This window comes from Lissotriton helveticus, chromosome 1_1 (assembly GCF_964261635.1).
Source record: "Lissotriton helveticus chromosome 1_1, aLisHel1.1, whole genome shotgun sequence".
In the NCBI taxonomy this organism is placed as follows: Eukaryota; Metazoa; Chordata; class Amphibia; order Caudata; family Salamandridae; genus Lissotriton; species Lissotriton helveticus.
Genome location: NC_136057.1, coordinates 699,356,587 through 699,377,364, shown reverse-complemented (window position 1 = coordinate 699,377,364; position 20,778 = coordinate 699,356,587).

Below are 20,778 nucleotides of genomic sequence, written 5' to 3'. Positions count from 1 at the left end.
CTGGTTGCGCTCTCTGTAGCAAGTACTGTTCTGCAAGGAGGTGTGACTACTTGTCACTCCTTCTAGGGCAATCAGGCCCAAGATGCTCAATGTCACCTCCAACCATGCCCACTAGTCACCTAGGAGGAAACAGTCTTTTACATTCCAGAACAACAGGTCATAGGCATAATCATCTGCAAGCCCCCAGGTTAGGTTCTGTTTACAGAATATGCTAGAGAGTTCAGGCTCACCCCCACTTGACTGTGCAGGGTCTCTTAGGCATTGTGGTTAGATCACGTTCTTCTTTTGACTAAAATAGTAGAGGCAGCATAAGCCCACGATCACCCATGATCATCCAACCTACCCTGTAGTAGATTTGTGCAATGGAAGGAATATTAATATTAGGAGAGGACGGTTGGGATCAATCCATTAAATAAAAATAAAAATTAAAGTAACAAAGGAACAAGTTGCTGTATGAAAAGAGAACATGGAATCACTGTTCCTTGTTAACAATTTCACTTATTTATTGCCTTCTCTAGTCTACTGATTTTATGGTTAAAAAGTGTCCACCTACCACTTGATATGGAGCTGGGTTGTTTCCCGAGTTAAAGGCAATCTAAGAATATGATTTTCACTCTTGGAAAATAAATCGTTATCAGAGGTTTGTTACAGACTCTCATAGTCCTGTTGTTCCTTTGACCCCAGCAATATAAAGGCTAGAATTCAGAACTGTTCTAGAAATGTTGACTGCAGCAGTTAACCTGCTACTTACTCATCGAAGCAGGCTTACCACAAGCTTTTTAACATACATGTAAGATTAACAACTGGTTTTGTGCGTGCAAACAAAGAAATGAATATACATGAACTGAATATTTACTATGAATATACATTACATGGTAAAATGTCAGAGGCTAGCAACACATAATAAATATAAAAACTTGACATTCAAACACAATGCACACAGTCTCATGGGACTGAGGTTAAATGCAGATAGTGTGCTCCTTCTGTAGATTGCAGTAAGTGTTCCAACGAGGAGCGTTCAATCGTCAGTCAATAACAGGCATAATACTTGTGCACTGGATGGTGTGGGTGGAAGTCAAGGATACGAAAATGCACACGCTCCATAAATGCCTCCTAGCACACAGCCGGAGGCGTATCTCTGTAGAGGTCCTGATGTTTCTGGTTCAGGGAAGGACCCCAGGAGTGATGCTCCGAAAGATGAAAGTAGACAAGTGAAAAAGCTACAGAGAGACAAATCGAAAAGTCTCCAAGAATTGCTGCCTTCTCCAAAGGTTCTCAAGGCAAAGCATCGAGAACCAAAGGGATCAGGCGCACATAGCAGAGATCTGAGATTGTTATCGAGACTTTCAAGTCTAGCCATATATTCCAAAGCTTAGGGGAGAGGAGTTGGCCTAACGGCTAGGGCGCTCGACCTCGGACCTGGGGATCTGGGTTCGAGTCTCGGTAACGACGCCAAAAACCTCCTGTGATTCTTGGCAAATCAATTAATCTCCCTGTGCCTAAACAAAATTTAAAAAAATGAATACGTGTCCTCATGTAACGTAACTGGTGCTATGTAAAGCGCTCGATACCTGATTCAGTTCGAGTCTAGTTCATGCTATATAAAACTCTGCAAAAAAAAATCTCTCTGTGAAATAGCAGGCAACACAACTCTTCCTGTCATGAGCCAGATGTCTGAAAAGCCAAATGTAAGGAGACACATACATTACATTTGACTCCTGTCTCTAGTGAACATGAGATATGCTTTCAACCTCTACTACACCATTTGGTTCCTCCACATTTATTTTAGATGAAAACCAAACACACAGTTCAAGAGGGCACAACACAACCCAGTAACCACTCACCATTTAAAAAAAATATATTTTTATTTGCATTTTATTCATCCATAACATAACAAGCATGTCATAATTTGTCATCACTTCCGTCCCATCCACCCCCCACCCGCCAAGCATCCTCAATAAAAACGGTGCATTCCCCTTCAACTCAGGCCACCCCACCTTGAATTTGTTCGGGGCCCCCTCAGTATCGTCAAAATTTCTCTTCTTATGTATCCTCCAGCCCCCTCGAATGGACCCTCCCCGTCTTCTGGGTTCAGAGACCGCCATGATATTGTCTCCACTTGCCCCACTCCCTACCAAATTTCTTAGGGCACCCCCTCGCCTTATAAGTGACTCTTTCAGCTGCCATATACAAATCCAGCCCTCGCCTCTATTCCTCCAGTTGCGGCAATGCCGCCACCCCCCACTTCCATGCCACATCTCTCTTGGGCACCACCAGGGCCAGGACCAGGAAAATCAACAGTGGGCGTGCAAGATCCACATCATTAGCCATGCCCAGCAAGACCAGCTTAGGGTCCAACGGCAGAGCAGTCTCTCCCAGAATCTCCCCCCAGTAAGTTTGAAGTGTGGGGCAGGACCAGATAGTGTGGTAGAAATTCCCTCCACTGTGGCCACATCTCAGGCAGCATTAGTCTACTGCCCGTCCCATCTTGTGCAGTCGCTCCCTGTCAAAGTATGTCCTGTGAAGGATATTGTATTGGATAAGCCTCAGTCGGGATTTAATTGCTACCTCTCTCGGATGCATCAGCACCGTATCCCAGTCCACATCATCCATTTCTCCCACGTCATCCTCCCACTTCCTCCTAAGGGTGATCAACACATCGGGTATGTTATTCATCAGTGTTCTGTACGTTAGGGAAACCGCCCTGTCTAGGATTTGTTCCTGTAGGAGGCGGCCTTCCAGAGGTGCATATTCGGGGAGCGTTCTCAGCTGGGCTCCCTCCGCCCGCCAAGCATAAAATACTGAGAACGGTGCAGTCCGAATTCCGTCCTTAATGTTTGAAATGGTTTCAGTGCCCCTCTTGTGATCACATCTCCCAGTGTCGATATCCCTATGTCATCCCATCTCTGAAATCCTTTCAGTTTGTTCAATTCTTTTAACCAAGTACAGTGCCATAGTGGTGTCTGCCTAGTCGGCTTCTTCTCCCAGCCTATACTTTTGGTCGCCCAATTCCATACTGTCAGGGTAAGCCTGGTGGCCGGGAGCAAGGCCCCTTTCCCTTTGCCCCCATACAGATAGTAGGTGCATTTACGGGCTGCCATACCGCTTCTCTCCAATGCGTATGTGGGGTGCGTAGCGGGGGCGTGGAGCCAGTCATTAATAGGGACCAGGTGTTCTGCACAATAGTAGGCTTCTATGTTGGGTAGCGAGATCCTGCCACTATACTGATGTCTGTTGCGGGTCGCCAACGCCACTCTAGGCTGCTTACCCAACCATAGGTAGGCTCTCAACTCTGCATTTATTTCCTTATATACCTTATGGGGGAGAGGATAGTACTCATTCTGAAAGGCGTATAGGAACCGCGGCAGCGTCACCATTTTAAACATGGCTGCCCGGCCCAGGATCGTTAGAGGGAGCCACCGCCACCGGTTGGAGTCTTCTACAAAATTATGCATTATTCTCCTGATGTTCTTCTCGTAAGAGCGTGCCCTGTCTAGTGTCACAAAAATACCTAGATAAAGAAAACCATCGCTCGTCGTTTGCAACCGCTCTGGCAACCCCGACCACTGTTCCAGGCCTCGGGGGTCATCGATTACCGACTTGTGCCAATTTATCCGGTATCCGGCGTGTGCTCCGTACCTTTCCAGTTCAGAGAACAACGTCGCTATGGTAGTGTCTGGGCGGGTGATATATAGAAGGACATCATCCGCGTATAGGGATATTTTTTCCTCTGTTGCATCCGTCGGTCCCAGTTGAAACCCCCTAATGTCCGCGTTCTGTCGTATCGCACAAGCCAGCACCTCAATAGTTAGTGCAAATAGCAGAGGGGACAGAGGGCACTCCTGTCTGGTACCCCTCCATACCGGGAAGTCCCAAGAAAGGACGCTGTTGACTTTGACTTTCGCTCTGGGGTCCGTATAGAACAACTGTACCCACTTCCGGAACTTGGGTCTGAAACCAAACCGTATCAGGACTCCTTCGAAGAAGGGCCAGTGGACTGCATCAAACGCCTCTTCAGCATCTAGAGACAGGAACCAGTGGGGGTCCCGCCTTCCGCTTACCTCCAGTAGCCAATTATGTGTTTGTCTAAGGTTCAACCTGGTGGCCCTATAGGGGAGGAAACCCGTCTGATCCAAGTGAACTAGCCCCGTTATCACCCCCCGTAGTCTAAGGGCTACGATAGTCGCTAGGAGCTTCACTTCTATGTTTAATAGGGAGATGGGGCGGTACAACGCACAATCCTCCGCCGGCTTACCCTCCTTGTATATCGGGATTATCGTAGCCATACGGAGGTCTGGCAGCAGCTCACCCACTTGTACTGCCTCTTCAAAGAGGCCCAGCAGATGGCGGGCCAATAAATCCGATGTGCGTTTAAAAAATTCCGCAGAGAACCCATTAGGACCCGGGGACTTCCCTGCTCGTAGCTTGGTCAGGGCTTCCTTAACGTCATCTAACTTGATATCAGCCTCCAGGGCACACTGGTCCTCTTCCGTCAAGACTGGGAGGTCAATGTGTGCCATATATTGTAGGGCGTCATCCATCGTCCCTAGGTCCCTAGCATCATAGAATAGTTTAAAATGCAAAGGCCTCTGCTATCGACTCGTCCGCTTGCACTAGGGTCCCCTGCACATCTCTGACCTGTTCCATCCATCTGGCATCCCTCTCCTTCCTACTGAGCCACGCTAGTAACTTTCCCGATTTGTCCCCCACATCATACAACCGGTGAAGCTTCCCCAGCGCCTGTGTTGTGGCCTCCCCTGTAAATACATCCCTATAGTGGGGTTGCACATCTGTCAACCTTCAAAGGGTCTCCGGTGTTCTATTGAGTAGGTGCTCCCTTTCCAGGTCCAGTATCTTAGCCTCAAGCATTCTAGCCTCGTTTCGTACTTTCCGAGTCTCCTCCGCTAGCCTGTTCTGCGCTCTGTCTCGCAGGACTGCCTTAAAGGCCTCCCAAAAGACCACCTTCGACGAGACAGAGCCCTCATTTTCAGCAACGTAAGTCTTAATATCGGCTCTGATACCCTTCAGTATGGCCACGTTCTGCAGATCCCAGGCCGTCAACCTCCAAATCTTCCCCTTCCCTACCCTTCTCCCCCCCACCTATGCTAGGAGCGGGGAGTGATCTGAGATCCCTCTCGCTTGGTATTCGGCCGTATCGTCAGTCGTCAGTGTATGTCGGGCCATGAAGATATAGTCAAGCTTTGAGTAGATCTTGTGTGCCTCTGAGAAAAATGAGTAGGCCCTATCCTCTGGAGGTAGCCACCTCCATATGTCGGTCAAGCCCAAGGTTGACATTGTCTTAGAGAGCAAGGTTGGGGTCTGGTCTCTAGACCTGTCTCCCGTCCTATCCTGCGTCGGGACCATCACATGAAATCCCCTCCTATCACTTGTAGGGTATCTAACGTTTTGAGGAGAATATCTGTTACCCCTTTGAGCGTGGCTACTTGCAATTTGGGGGGGGCATATACCGAGACCAGCGTGTACTCCTGCCGTCTCCAGGTACCTCTCACTCCCACATATGGCCCTAAGGGATCACTCCACACCTGTGTAATTTGGAATGGTGGGTTCTTTTTACTCAATATGGCACCCCCCTGGGGCCTGTGGAAAATTTAGCATGTGCCAGAACCTTGTATTAACCTCTAGCTAAAAACCCACACTTGGTACCCTGCAGGTGTGTCTCTTGGAGCATGATTATGTCGGGGCCTAGCCGTTTTATATAGGCATGGACCAGTCCCCTCTTTATTTTACTCCCAAGTTCATTAACGTTCCAAGTTAACACCCTAAGCCCCCTCCGAACCTGTGGTGTCTCCGTATGGCTACCTGACATCCATCCCCGATTTCTGGTGTAGGATGCTTTGAGTCAGTGCTAATAGAGCGTCCGGAACGCTGACGTGGATGGCCTCTGTGACATGCCCAAACCCCCCCCCCCCCCTCCCTCCCCCAACTCCTCCCCAAACCCTCCTTGCCCCCTCTGTCCTCCCCCTCAACCCCTCACTGTCCCGTCCCCTCAACTTCCCCAAACTTAGAGCAAAGACAACTCCCCTAATCTCCCCCTCCCCACCTCCCTAGCCCTTCAGTCCCATCTTCCACAAAAACAGAATATAGGACTGTCTGGCGGAGAAGGTCTGTCGCCCTCCCCCGGTTCACCCCCTACCAACCAACACTAACAGTCTATGTAGTGAGTATATAAACATTCCCACAAGACCTACATAAAGGACAAAATGATAATACGCAAAACAATGGGTATAGGGGTGGAATCAACTTGCGTGCTGCCCAGTTATGAGCTGGAATCTTCGCCTCCCAATCAGTCCCAATTCAAGAGTGTGAGTCCTGGGTATCGTTCTGCGAGCCCTCTGTCCGTCTAGCCGTGTCCTGCTCCATCTTGCGAATTGCTGCTACCAGTGGATGCAGCGACTGCGCCTCCATTTCCTCCCCTCCGGAGGAGTGGCCCCGAGTGTCTTTCTCCCCTTCCGAGTGGGCATTCCTCTCCAAGCAGCGAAATCTAGAACCTGCCATGTCTCCTGTGATGGGGGATGCCGAATTCCGCCTCTGTCATCCAGTCGCGCTGTGCTTGGGATACGGCGTCGTCTGCAGTCGCCTTCTACCCCTCGATCCCCTCCTTCTCTGGGTCTTCGCCAGCCCCCACTGGGACCCGCTGGTAGCCGCCTCATTTACCGCCCCTCGCCTCTCTTCCTCTGCTCTCCGGAGTCGAGGGCGCTCCTCCAGCCACTGCCACGCATTCTCCGGGTGGGTAAAAAAGTGCGTCTTCTCCTTGTACATCACTTTCAATTTCGCCGGGAAGAGCAGCATATATTGGATACGTAAGTCTCTCAATTTTCCTTTCACTAGGTCAAAGGAGCGCCTCTGCTTCTGTACCTCCTGGCTATAGTCTGGTAATATCATTATTTGCGCATTTTCCAGTCGGATCTCCCCCATTTTCCTGGCTTCCCGCAGGATCAAATCCCGGTCTGCAAAATCAGGAAACGTGCAATAACTGGCCCCGGCCTCACCCCCACTGGTGGCTTTGCCAGCAATGCCCGGTGTGCTCGTTCAATCAGAAAGCAATTAGAGAACTGCGCCGTCAGGAAGGTTCTCTGTAGCCAGGTGTGTAGGAACGTCACCATGTTAGCCCCCTCGAGTCCTTCTCTAAATCCCACAAAGTGTAAGTTGTTGCGGCGGGCCCTATTTTCCGCGTCATCCACCTTCCATTGTAGTTGGCGATGCGAGGCCCGAAGTTCCGCCATATATTTCTGAAGGGTAGTGATAGAGTCCTCTGCCTCGCCCAATCTTGTCTCCGCTGTGGTCACCCTCTCGGTCAAGTTGAGAAAGTCGTGTCTCAGCAGTGCAACTTCCGAGCCCACCTCCCCGATCTTGACCTACAGCGCCGCACGGGGCACCTGTATGTCTTCCCTTGAAGCTTGTATGGCTCCCATCAAGAGCTCTGTGTCCGAGCCTGGGTGGGGGGTTGCCGTCTCTGTGGGGGGCTGGGCCATGGCGTACCGTTCTAGGGTCCCCTGTTGTGGGGTCCTGGCGTTCGCTTCTTTTTTACCCATTCTGGACGCCCCGGAGAGCCAGCGAATGATGCCACCCCCCCGGTCGATCCTCTTCTCCCCTCTTCTGGGGGGCCCACTCCCGATCCTCAAGTCGGACTCCGCGTGGTTAGGCCCCCTGTGGCTCCACCAGTGCAGGCCTTCTCCCCGGGCCTGCGGGTAGGTCTTCCCCGAGGGGGAGGGGTCCGGGGTCACTCCAACCGGTGTTACTGCCTGGCTGAAGAGTAGACCGACCCAATCCCCTGCCCAGCTCAGGCTTCAGTGCTGCTCCGGATTGTAGGCGTAATCCCTTTGCCTGAGGGGGGTTAGGGGGGGGGAGGGGCTCCCTGGTCACATTCCTCAGACCCCAAGGGTGTACTCCCTGTCCAGTCCACAGCCGGCTGTCCTTCCCAACCTCCGCCCTGCTTTCCTCCGATCTCCTCGAGGTTCCCCCCCTCAGCACCAGAGGGAGCAGCGCCTGGGGTATACTGGGGCCCGCCTTACAAACTTAGGCTCCGGTGTGTAGGTCGCTGGCTGCCGTCTGGCGGGCCCCCCCGTTCTGGTGTCTGGCCTCCTGCTCTAGAGGTCTGCTCCACCTCCCAGGGCGCCACTGCTGTCTCCGGCGGTCCCACTTCCAGTGCCGCCGGGGTGTGTCTGCTGGTTTCGGGCCGGGGCCGCACTACTTCGCCGTGCTGGCCTACCTCTGCTGGCACCAGGGCCGGGTCTCGCTGCCTCGAGCGTTCCCTGCAGCGCCGTACCCCAGGGGCCAGTCTCAGAGGCCCTGCTTGTCCTCCTCTCCTTCCCGGTCAGGGCACTATCGAGTGCTGGACTCCGGTCGCTGCCGCAGGCCGCCTCTTGTCCTCACAGTGCGGCAGCCGTCCCCGCTTTTCATTAAACATGTAATTTCATGTTACAACAATCATTTTATTTAAAGCCTGGACAGCGATTACAATTGCCCTTTTCACTCTCCTGCTTCTCTCTAGGTATATGATACAATTCCCAAACACAGTCAAGCAGTGAAGGTAAATATTCAACATTTCAGAACTTTACTATCTGTAACCATGAAAACTATGGACGTTTTGAATCTTGAATCATGCTTCTGCCCATACACTTTTTTCAGTTGCTACCTCAAGCACGAATATACAACATTACTGTCAAGTTCCATGCTCCTCTCTTCGACTATTAAGTGAGTATTAAGAGACTGCAACTAGTATTGCTCTTGCTCACTTAAATGGACGCAAATTTTTATTAAGTATTCCTGTTAAATCCAATAGATCTACCATAGTAAATGGAATCCAAAGACTGACAGGTAACGAATGAGTATTTCTGGTGACTGAATGTGAAGTTGAAGGTCGTTTGGTATATTCTGATAGTAAGAACGGTCATTCTTGTTTTTCAGATTTATTCTCCATGTGGTCCTGAAGAGAATCCCTTATCTTACGGGATTTGAAACGCGTCAACCCTTTGTTTGTTTTCATTGTGCTCTAGGCCAATCAATTCAAAAAAAGAAATTTGATTTTTTTTTTTCTATTTTGAAAGCATATATGATGGCCTAATGTTTGGAAATTAGATACATTCATCTACTAATTCTTCGATAGTTGCCCTGCCTGAATAAATAAATCAAATCAATAGGCTAGGGACACCTACACACCGATTCTCCTGTTTTATTTTCTTCTTTATAATTGTACCATACATGTTTGTTATGAATGAATTGTATGAATTGATATTGAATGTGTCTTGTCTTTTGTGGTGTTAAATACTGTCTTTTCACGAGTTTTTGTGCATACTCTCACTTAGATTTTGTAAATAGGAGCTCCCCGTGTAAAATTATGGTTCTATTTGTTTGACTATAAATAATTGTCAAAACGCATCTGATTTTTGGAAAAGAAATTTATAAATTTAAAAGAATAAAAACTTTTTGGAGATTAAATCTGGACTGAAAGAGTCGTCCATGCAGGACAGTTGCAAAACTAGCAAAAACATTGAGCAGTACTGGCATTTTGCTTTGTTGACCACCTCCCAGGGCGCCACTGCTGTCTCCAGCGGTCCCACTTTCAGTGCCGCCGGGGTGTGTCTGCTTATTTCAGGCTGGGGCGGGGGCCGCACTACTTCGCCGCGCTGGCCTACCTCTGCTGGCACCAGGGCCGGGTCTCGCTGCCTCGAGCGTTCCCTGCAGCGCCGTGCCCCCGGGGCCAGTCTCTGAGGCCCTGCTTGTCCTCCCCTCCTTCCCGGTCAGGGCACTATCGAGCGCTGGACTCCAGTCGCTGCCGACCTCACAGCGCGGCAGCCGTCCCCGCTCCGGGCCTCCCGATCCTGCTCAGGACATAGCCGCCATCTTTGGCCGTTCGTCCGGGCTGGCGCGGACTTCGGGGCAGTGTTACTCCGAATTTCGGCTGCGGTGAGCTCCGATTCCGGTCCCCAGGTTGTGGCGGGACCTTTAGCGATACCTTGATCGCCAAAACGGGACTTTTGGGCAAGTGTTGAACGTCGGATCAGGATCAGCTCGCCAGGAGCTGCGGAGGTGCTCGTCTTACGCGGATATGTCGTTGGCCACGCCCCCCAACCACTCACCATTTCTGACATGCTCAGAACCTCTGCTGCACAAGTCGATACTAGACATAGACCTTCTATACTTGATTCTGAGAACCTTAACCCCACACATCACGTGACCAGAAAGGAGTTGGTTGATTTGTCTTTCTCCGATAAGGAGCTTCTTTTGGTTTCCATTTGTGTACCTCTATTAGCATCTTCTCAGCATGCACCGTTTAGATCTGTAGAGTGAACCTATTTTTGATCCAAACAAATTCCAGCACCTGAAATCTAAGTACAATAGTGGTCATTAACAGCGCACGACTCCTGACAGGCACACAGCCATGTCAATACAGGGCATAGACTTATTTAGCTTGATTCGAAAGATCTTAACAGCCCATCATAGGTGACCAGTGCTAAGGTGGATGAATCCTTTTATTCTGATGAAGATACACTTTTGGCTTTGACAAGTTACAGGTCCGTGAGAGCTCCTCTCAGCCTTTTAGCCTCCACTTTTTAGATCTCAATAGTAAGGCCATTTTTTATTCAGATCAATTCCAGCACCCCACTATCTAGGGCGAGGTATGCCTTTTAGATTGCGGCCCAATTCTCAAGCTATTGACTGTTCTCAGGGCTTAAAGTGTGCTAGGTTCCTTTAGGTCTCAGACTTGTTAGTATTTAAAAGCAGACATTGAGGAGGCGTAGCCAGGGACACAAGGAGGCAGCACTGAAAGCGCTAAGGTCTAGTGCCCGAGGCTCGCGACAGCTAATATATTGTGGCTCTGGAGCCTCTCAAGAATAATAGTGTGTGGAGTCACATGTCAGGAGCTAGAAAGAACAACGGCATGGTTGCAGCACCTGCTGTGGTGAGCAACACAGTCCCTGGAATGGTGATTGACTGGCGGCATGGCGAGCAAGGTAGCGGACAGTGCATTGCCAGCACCCTGACTTGGATGGTGGGAGTGGCGACGAGATTTGTTGGTTCACTGGAGACCCAGTAAGGCCCCTCACAATGTTAAGAGCATGGGCTACAACAGAGAGTGTGGTGTGGGTTCCGTGACAGTGCTCGACCAGCAGTGCGATGGGGCTGTAAAACGGACGCTGCACCACCATTGCCTGGATCACTCAACTGGAGCTTAAAAAGGACACTCAGGACCTGTGGGGACCCCAAGAAGCCCTGAGGGTAGCAGGGACATGGAATACCCCTACCAATACTGCTAAAGGTGGGATTCAGATTGCTGTACAGTACACGATGCAGTGAGAAAAGCAGTGCTGTGCTGGATTGTTGCCAGCCTCAGGGAGAACGGGTGGCACCCAGAAGCCAGTGTCTGTTGAATACCGAAAGCAATACACAAGGCTTTTCAATACAGAAGATGAACTGAAGACCATAGTCAGAAATTATAACTAAATGCAGTCCGTGTGGAACAATGATGTCAGAAATGAAATGTTACAACACAGTCCTAGTAGAAGGCTTTATTTTGAAAAGAGAGACACCTTAGTGAAGGTACTACAGTGACCACGATGACCTGGTATCATTGTAATATAAGCAGGTCAGCGATAAAGTGTGTAGGTGTAATATGCCAGGTTCAGGATCTACAGGAAGAAGCTGACCAAAGAGCTTGCTATGGTGACCCTTCCCTTAAACACAAATTGGACAGGAACTAACATAGAAGTTGTTAGAAATGGGATTCCTAGTTGGCTGAGGTATGGACCCAGGCCATGGAGGAACCACCACTCTAGTCAGGGTAGGCCATATACACACTTATAACCTGTTCTCAACCTCTGGTAGTTTGGCACAGGACAGTCAGGCTTATTTAAAGATGTAATGTGTAAAGTATTTGTGCAACACACACAAACACAGTAACACATGTTACACAAAAAGACTCCACGCAGGTTTAGAAAAATAGACAATATTTATATGAGGAAAATGAGACTAAAAGAACAAAAATCCAACCAGTAGAAGTCGAGATATGAATTTTTGAATATTAAATGCAAAAATAGTGCTTAGAAGTCACTAGCGGTCAAAACGTTGATTGAGGTCGCGGGGAACCAGTGCAAATCCAAACTAAAGGCCGACCGTGATTGACAGTAGGTCAGCTATAGGATCCAGACAGGTCCAGCTGAAATACCGTGGCTGGTGCAAAAATCGACATCAAGAGCCTTCTGCGTCATTGGCGAGCCATACAAAGGGGGTCCTGCGTCGTAGTTGAGCTCTGTTGAAGTGAATTCAATGTGTCGTTATTGAGCCACGCAGAGCGTTATAGTTGTGACGCGTAGGCTGTGGAACCACTGTCATCGAGCAGCTTCTGCATCGATGGGCGATGCAGTGGAATTTCTCACGCAGGCGATGGACTGCATTAGTTTTTGATGAAAGCTGCTTCAGAACCCACTTCTGAGGCCCAAAGTTCAGAGGGGGCAACTCAGGCAAGGGTAGGACTCACAGAAGGCAGTGTCCAGCAGCACCAGCAGAATTGTGAGACTTTTTTATGTCCCTGAGACTTAAACAACTTCAAAGCACGGATGATGATCTTGAGTGGAAGTAGTTGAATGCCAGGCATTCAAACCACCTTAGAAGATGACCGGGACTCAGGCACCAAAACAAGGTCTAACCTGAGGCAGACAAATGAAAAAAAATTATAGAAGTGAAGCAGGATTTTCCAGCCAGGGGTAAACAAATATACAGGCCAAAAGATAATGGAGTGTTTTGATAGAAGGAATGCCAGGTTCAGGCTCATTTTATAGGGAAATGACAGCAGAAACAGGAGCACCTAGAAAGTGGCATGCTCAAAGGAAGTGGCCATGATAGACTGATTAGTAATATTAGTTACTTTGCAAAAGAAGCCATGTTGAAACTGGATAATAAGGCACTTATTTCCTGTCATGTAAGGCAAGAGAGACATGAAGAATCAACATGGAAACAGGTAAGTCAGTTAGAAAAGTAATACTATACTGGTAGATTTGAAATGGAGAAACCATATTAGACGTGAGGAAATCAGTAGATGTGTGAGATGATGGAAAAGAAGAACGTGCTCTGTGCTGCACTGAGGGGCCTCTTTAAAGAACTTAACGCAGCCACAGAGTCAATACTTTGACAAATGGTGACTTTTTTTATCGCCTTATTTACAAAGTGCCGCTAACTGAGGTTAGCAGCAGTTTTTCAGCGTAAACAGGAATCTTCAAGATCGCCATTTCTGTTAGCGGGCTTTAACAAAAATGAGATGCAAGGTAGGCGTTCCCATGGTGATAACCACACAAAACTGCGGCTAAGTCCAGTTAGCGGGAGGTTTTTAAGACCATAAAATAGCTGGCCTGAAAAATGGTGCAAACACACCTGTATATAAGGGAGACAATCCCAGACCCTCATTGGCATTCTCACTGACACCATAGAGGTACTACTCTTGCAGCATGGAGCTCCAAGAAGATCCCCGCCACTACTGCCTCCATCGCCACCAGCACTACCACAGAGGCGGTGCCGCAGAAGAGAGTGGGTCTACCACCAACGGATCACCCTGATACACCTCTGGCTTGAGGAGGTGATAAAGCTTTACTTACTAAAAAGGACCTCCATCCTACACCTACTGACTCAGATAACACCAAGGCTGCAGGCAACAATCTAGTGCTGCACGAACATCCCTCCACAGACAAAGCTGCTTGCAGTGCTGAACATGTTGACCGTGGGTATCTTTCAACTAACCACTGCCAGAGTGTGGTAGTTTAGCAATAATTAGGTTAAGCATTACCAGGAGACATGCGGTATTTCAAGACTACCTTGCCCGTTTTACGGAATCCATTTTGTATTTCTGTCGGCCATTTTGTATGCCAATTGCTCTGTCCTACCTTCCTGTCAACTGCTCTTGAAATCTGCCTAGAGACAAGATATGTTTAGTCTCCTCTGCTCTGCACATGCCTAGTAGAGCTAACAGCTGTCCTCAACTTGTAACTGTCAAGATGTGCCCACCAAAATTAGCTAACTGTCAGCCCTTCTCACTTGTTGCTAGCACACTCTCTGTATGACCTTATATGTGTCTGAAACCAGTACTCTGTACCTTGTACCGCCTTCATTTCAGCCCCTGTGTGGGTATAAAAGGACCAAGCTCCTTCTAGTCAGTGTGCTACCTCATACTATACCGAAGGGTGTTGTGTGAATGTAGTTCCACCTCATGAGGTTTAATAAACTCAGTTTTTTCTATTTCAGTTTCTGTGCCAACTTCTTACTATTGGTCCAAGGACTCTGAGCAGAGAAGGGCGAATCCCTTGCACTAGTAGGCCTGGCTGAAGCTTGCTACTACAAATTGGCGCGTCCAACGTGGGGCTCATCGGCGACTCGGATGCCCGAATGACTGGTCGAGACGAAGGATTGGAATCTTGCTTTGGACGTGATCACGGCCGGAATAGACCCGAGTCTCGGCATCCACGGCGTTTTCCCTTTCTTTCAAATCTGACCATCCAGGTGGCGCCGGTCCTCGACTGAGATCTCGACTGAGATCTCTTCTGTTGATTCGCCTTGCAGTGACCGTTTGATCGATTTTAGAACTTGGCAGTAGGAACCTGGACACCATTTGATTGGTAAGAGCCGTTTTGCAGCACTTGTTGTAAGATTAACGCCTTGGATTGGTAAGGTAGTTTTAGAAACACTTACTGTGGCATATGTATATGGAATTGTCCAAATATTGAGTTAGTCCTATGAATATGAAAATTATATATGTGTTGCAATACATATAGGCACGTAATGAGGAGACTTTTCTCTACTTCTAAGAAAATTTGAACGGCGCAACGTACGAATAGTACTTTAAGCGCTATTTTGACTATAATACTGCATATTTTGCACTCTTTTCGGCATGCCTGTTTCCAGCACACTTCGTAGGATGTGTTGCTTTTGTAGTGGTACCAATTTGAGAATCGATGAAGGCACAATCGCCCCCCCGGAGGGAACGCCTAATAACGATATGTATATTGAATATGGTATTTCGTCCATAATGTACAGCACGTTATGGAACAAATATTCCCGTATGGATCCTGAGTTGCGTTGGCCTATACATGGGTCATTTGATTTGCGAAAGATTCAGTATGTGGAGCCACGGATGTTCAAGCGAAAGGCTAGACAAGACATGTTTGACTGTGTGCGAAAGTGGGAGAAAGAAGTGCGTGAGCGAATGAAGCGTGATTAGGCCGTGTTTGAAAAAGAACAGCGTAAAAGTGTGCATGCGAAAGCATTAGAAATGAGAAATACAGAAATTAAACAAATTAAAGAAAGGGAAGATAGGGAGCGTCTGTCACAGGTAAATGGCCAATACGCTATTTGTAGGCCTCTTTATCCTATTCTTAATAAACCCCAAGATGATTCTCTCTTATTAGATCGTTGTCCACCTCCATATACTCTTCCCTCTGCTCCTGATGAGTCAGATGAGGACTCTCCTATGGATCAGGATAAAGCTCGAGACACTCGCTCAATGTTAAATACCGAACGTTCCTCTCAGATTAGATCTGCGGCGCGTAAAGCCGATCGTAGTACTAATACTGCTTCTGAAACTTTAGATACTATTCAAAATTGGTCGGAAGGGAACAAAAATATTTCACCGAGATATTTGCTGGAGAGGTTCTTGAGCGATTTAGGAAATATTCGATGAAAGTAGAGCCAGAAGATATAGCAGCGGATTGTAAGCAATTACTTGAAGTTTCTTTTGTCTTCTCCCAGGTGTCTGACACAATCAGACGCTTGGGTAAACTTCGCGATGAAGCATTCTGTTTGCGGGAGGAGAAAAAGGCAGCAGACGCAGCTGCACAAACATCTCGAATCAACACGGCACGAGCTCCGACGCTCGAAACAGATAAGAATGTTGTAAATGTGAAACCTATGCGGGAAGCGCGCCTTTATATGTTCCTCCTAAAGGAACAGGCACAAGTGATGATAAGACTTCTACTGACGCGAAAGGGTATTTTATTTATAATTGGGTTTACACTCCTTGGAATAGAGCAGATGTCATGGCTCTTAAAAATGCATTGCTTGATCCACAAAATAATCTGACAGCTTTTTAAGAAGAAATTGAGGGTGCCATTAGTTCTGTACTATGACTTTGTCTGACATTGATTTGTTTTTTGGATTAATATTACCGCCTGATATGTGGTGAACTGTGCGTAAAGTTGACGATTGTGCGGTATTTGGGGCATTGTGGTCAGATATAGAACAATAAGATAAAGATAAGAGAACCTGCACAAAAACCATGTCAGCAAATTTTAGATCTTCCAGCAGCTATATTGGTTAAATTAAAAAATTATTATTCCCCCTAAAAAGATAGATTGGACTATGTTAGCATCTTGCGAACAAAAGGTAGACGAATCAGTTTCAGATTTTTTCACATGCTTTGAAGAAGCATTCCACGATTTTAGTGGCCAGTCGTTGACAGATGACACGGGTAGGGTTTGTCGATAAATATGTCACAAACCTTTTGCCAGAAATAGCTAGTCGCTTAAAGGCCAGCAAAAGTTCATGGACTACCTCCTCTCCGGCTTCTCTCCTAACTATGGCTCAGTATTATGAACGACAGGAATTAGAAGCAAAAAGTAAGGAGGATACAAAATCTAAAGAGTTAAAAACAAAGGTTATGATGGCTCAAGCTTATGGCCCACCTTCTAGAGGCAATCATAGAGGTGAATGTGGATCTTATGGTTTGTCTTTTCCTCCCTATCCTCGTGTACATTTGTCTGTTGATCAGTGTGCGTATTGCAGACAATTCGGACATTGGATTTCTAATTGTCCAGTGCTACGTGCTCAGCAGGGTTCATGTGGTCGGGGACAAATGAGAAATCGGGCAGGATATTCAGGGCCTAGAGGAAACACAAATGATTGTGCTAGGTTTGATGCTAATACACGTGGACAAGAGGGGGCTAATACTTTTGACAGACGGAATCAATATCAAATGTCCGACTATGAGCCGTCTAATTTGCAACATTCTGCTTATGCGTAGGATTGCCTAGGATGGGGTAAGGAATCAGTTGAAGTTCCAGTAGATCAGAAGGGTCCCTATGTTACAACACATGTTTTGGGTTCTACTGATTAGTTTTTGGTTGATACAGGAGCCACTCGTAGCGCCTTGTCTAAACACTTGATTCCTAGGGCTCCCCTGTCTGGCTTAACTATTACATCAATAGGTTTCGAGGGAACCGCCACCCTTAGCCCACTGTCACAACCACTTGCACTCCATGTTGATAAGTTTACTGCTCCATGTCAATTTTTGCTTTCTCCAAATACACCAGACAATATTGTGGGTCTTGACATGCTCAAATATTTCAGGGCCATGATACGATGTTCTCCGGAAGGAGTACAGGTTATTTTAAAGGACAACCACCCCATGATTGAGAGATCCTGTATTGTTAAAGAGGATATTGCACTAGCTTCACTCCCTAGTACTTTGTGGGCTACTTCAGACACTGATGCAGTGCAAATGATTATTCCACCAGTACATATTAGTGTCAAGGAGGGTGCTATACTGCCGAGATTGCCTCAGTATAACATTTCCCGAGAAGGAGAAGAGGCACTTACACGTATTGTACAAGATCTGATTATGGTGAGAGTGGTGGAAGAAGTTCCTTATAATGTTTGCAATAGTCTGATTCTTCCCATTTTTAAAAAAGATGCTGACACTAAAATTTATAGATTTATCATTGATTTGAGATAGGTCGACACGATTGTAGTACCACAGTATCCTGTAGTATCTGACATAACAGCACTGCCTACTTTGGTCCCTCCAACTGCAACTACATTTTCAGTAGTGGATCTGAAGAATACTTTCTTCTCGATCCCTATTCATCCTGATAGCCGATATTTGTTCGGTTTCACTTTGAATAACAGATCATATAGATTTTGTAGAGTTACTCAAGGGTAGACTGAGAGTCCGAGTATCTATAGTCAAGCCTTAAAAAGACAACTCGATTCTTTTATTTTGCTTGAAGGAGTGGCTCTCATACAATATGTTGATGACATCTTGTTGGCAGCTAATACACCTGAACAGTGTGAAAAATGTACTTTGTCCTTACTTTCTTTTCTTGCGACATATCACCATAAAATATCACGAAAGAAATTGCCATATTGTAGACCGAAGGTAACCTATATAGGTCATCTTCTGTCTAAGGAGGGACGTCCACTGACATCAGATCACATTCAAGCAATTTTAGACACTCCAGTACCTTCCACACAGAAAGATGTTCGTGCATTTATTGAGTTAACTTCATTTTGTAGGCAATGGATATTGGGTTTTTCACACATTGTTAAACCATTGCTAGCACTTTTGACTAAGAACACTCCAATTCCTCTTCATTGGACAGATGAATCTCAAAATGCTTTTCGCCAGTTGAAACAAGCTCTTTGCTCTGCACCAGTGTTAGGTACACCAGATTATACAAGGCCTTTACACTCTATGTAAACGAGAAAGATGGATGTGCATTGTCAGTTTTAGTACAGACACACGGTGACAAGCAGCGTCCCTGTGCATATTTTTCTGCAGTTCTTGATCCTGTTGCTCGTGCGTTGCCTGGATGTTTCCGTTCAGTCGCAGCGACAGCCGTGTCTATACGTCAGAGTGAAGGGATAGTTTTGTCACACAAACTGTTTGTGCTAGTACCCCATGCAGTAGATGCCCTTTTGAATCAGACTAAAACTCAGCATTTAACTAGTGCTCGCTTGACAGGATACGAATTGACACTGTTAGCACCTCATATTACATTAAAGAGGTGTGCAACACTAAACCCAGCCACTTTGTTGCCATATCCTGCGACTCAGTCTCAATCAAAGGAGTCTCATGATTGTATATTCCTTACTGAGGAACAGACAAAGGGTCGCATTGAATTGCAAGATGTCGATGGGGAGCTGTGGGTTGATGGGTCCTGTTTGAAGTTACCAGATGACACAACCTCAGCCGCATACGCAATCACAACACTTTAAACAGTAGGGGAAACAGCTTGCATACCACAGAAGTCGGCTCAAGCAGCTGAACTAATAGCTTTGACACGAGCGTGTGAGCTTAGTAATGACTTTGTAGTGTAGTTCCTATATTCCCAATAGGCTCTGCGCATTTGAATAATATATCCTGCAGCTTAGACGTAGGACTTATGTCGACTAGGTCTCTGCCGAATATATTAGACTTAATTGTGAGAGCCAGCTAGCTCAGAGGTCACTAGAAACTTTCTCGAGAGTACAAGAAGGGATTAGTCTCTGACAACCATATAACATGACAACGTTGTTTCCCCAGAATGAAACGTATCTCTAGAGTCGCGGAAACAAAAGACGGCTATTTCTCTTAGTCAGATGTGCATGCTTCGTTTCACCAGAGTAGCTTAGAAATAGAGAGACGGCGTTTTCAATAAAAGTATTTATTGAACAGTCTTATTTCTTAAGCATAAGAAATGCACTGCTACAATTGAAATGCTAGTTAAGAAGTACAATGCATATAATACGAAGAGTATTATAAAATAGTACTGTAAGAGCATGATATGGTTTCTAAGCCATAAACATAGAATACATAAAATGCATAAAATACATACAGTGATAAAATAGTGGCTAAAAGTACTCAACTGGTGCTTCTAAAATACGCCTACCCTGGTGTACCTAACCTAATTCTAGTACGAGGGAGGAGCAAGTGTGGTGTAGCTTAAGTCTAGAATTCTCTAAGGGTCTAATCAGCTCCGTACCTTGGTTTTGGAATGATAGAGGTCTTGTATCTCTCTCTCAGGACTCTATCTCCCAGCAACCTGCAAGGGTAGCCTGGAAACACCGGAGCTGGATTTCTCGGCAATAGAAAAGACAGCGTCTTCTCAGTGCGTCAGTTGGAGGGTCGGCATCCTTCGGCACTTGCAGCAGCAGGGCGTTGGGCAAGTAGTTAGTCGATCTGCTCCTAAACCACCATGTGTTTGACTGGGCAAACGTAGGCATATTTATACTTTGAAGGTGCTGAGTTTGATGTAAGATTGGACATAATATCATCACTAGTGCCTCAGTTCCTTGAAAACTCCAGGAGTTCTTGGATAAATTAGTATTCGAGCAGGGGGAAGTCCCTGACTTCTGAAGGCTGGTTTTTCCAAGAAATAATTGTGGATTCTTGGAGTTTAGTGGAAGTAGCCATGCCGTGTTTGGGCTGCACAGGCTAAGACTAAATAAGGCAATGATTCCTATGCCTATAAAAGGATTGGGTGAATTATACCTATATATGGGCATGAATCGGAATAATTACACTAGGGTCCTAGATTCCCACATAACACCCACTCCACGATTATTAAGTTCAATAACACCTAAGCACTGAACATATCTAAAGCAAAGTGTTCACAATCCCACCCCAAAATACAAAAATAAATTTGAATAGGCTTGTTCACATGAAATGAGTATATACTGTATGCAAATGTTATAGGCGTCATCTGAAATCAAGCATAAATCATGAGCATATATTCTCTCATTTAAATAAAATGAAAGTACATTCATCAAATGATACCTGAAATCTGTCCCATAGCATAAGCTTTTAACTGTGTTTGTTTTCGAGGTTGAAGCCAAATATTGTTATTTTAGGAAGTTCAAACACGAAATCTTGTTCTCTAAGAATAGTTCTACTTTAAGCAGATTACTCTGTGCCAAAAGTTCTATTTTGGAAAAAGTTCAAATTAGTAGATCGTTTTGAAAAATGAAGGCCGAATTGCAGAGTTCAGGGAACGCTGTGTGAAAAATCAAAAGTTATTC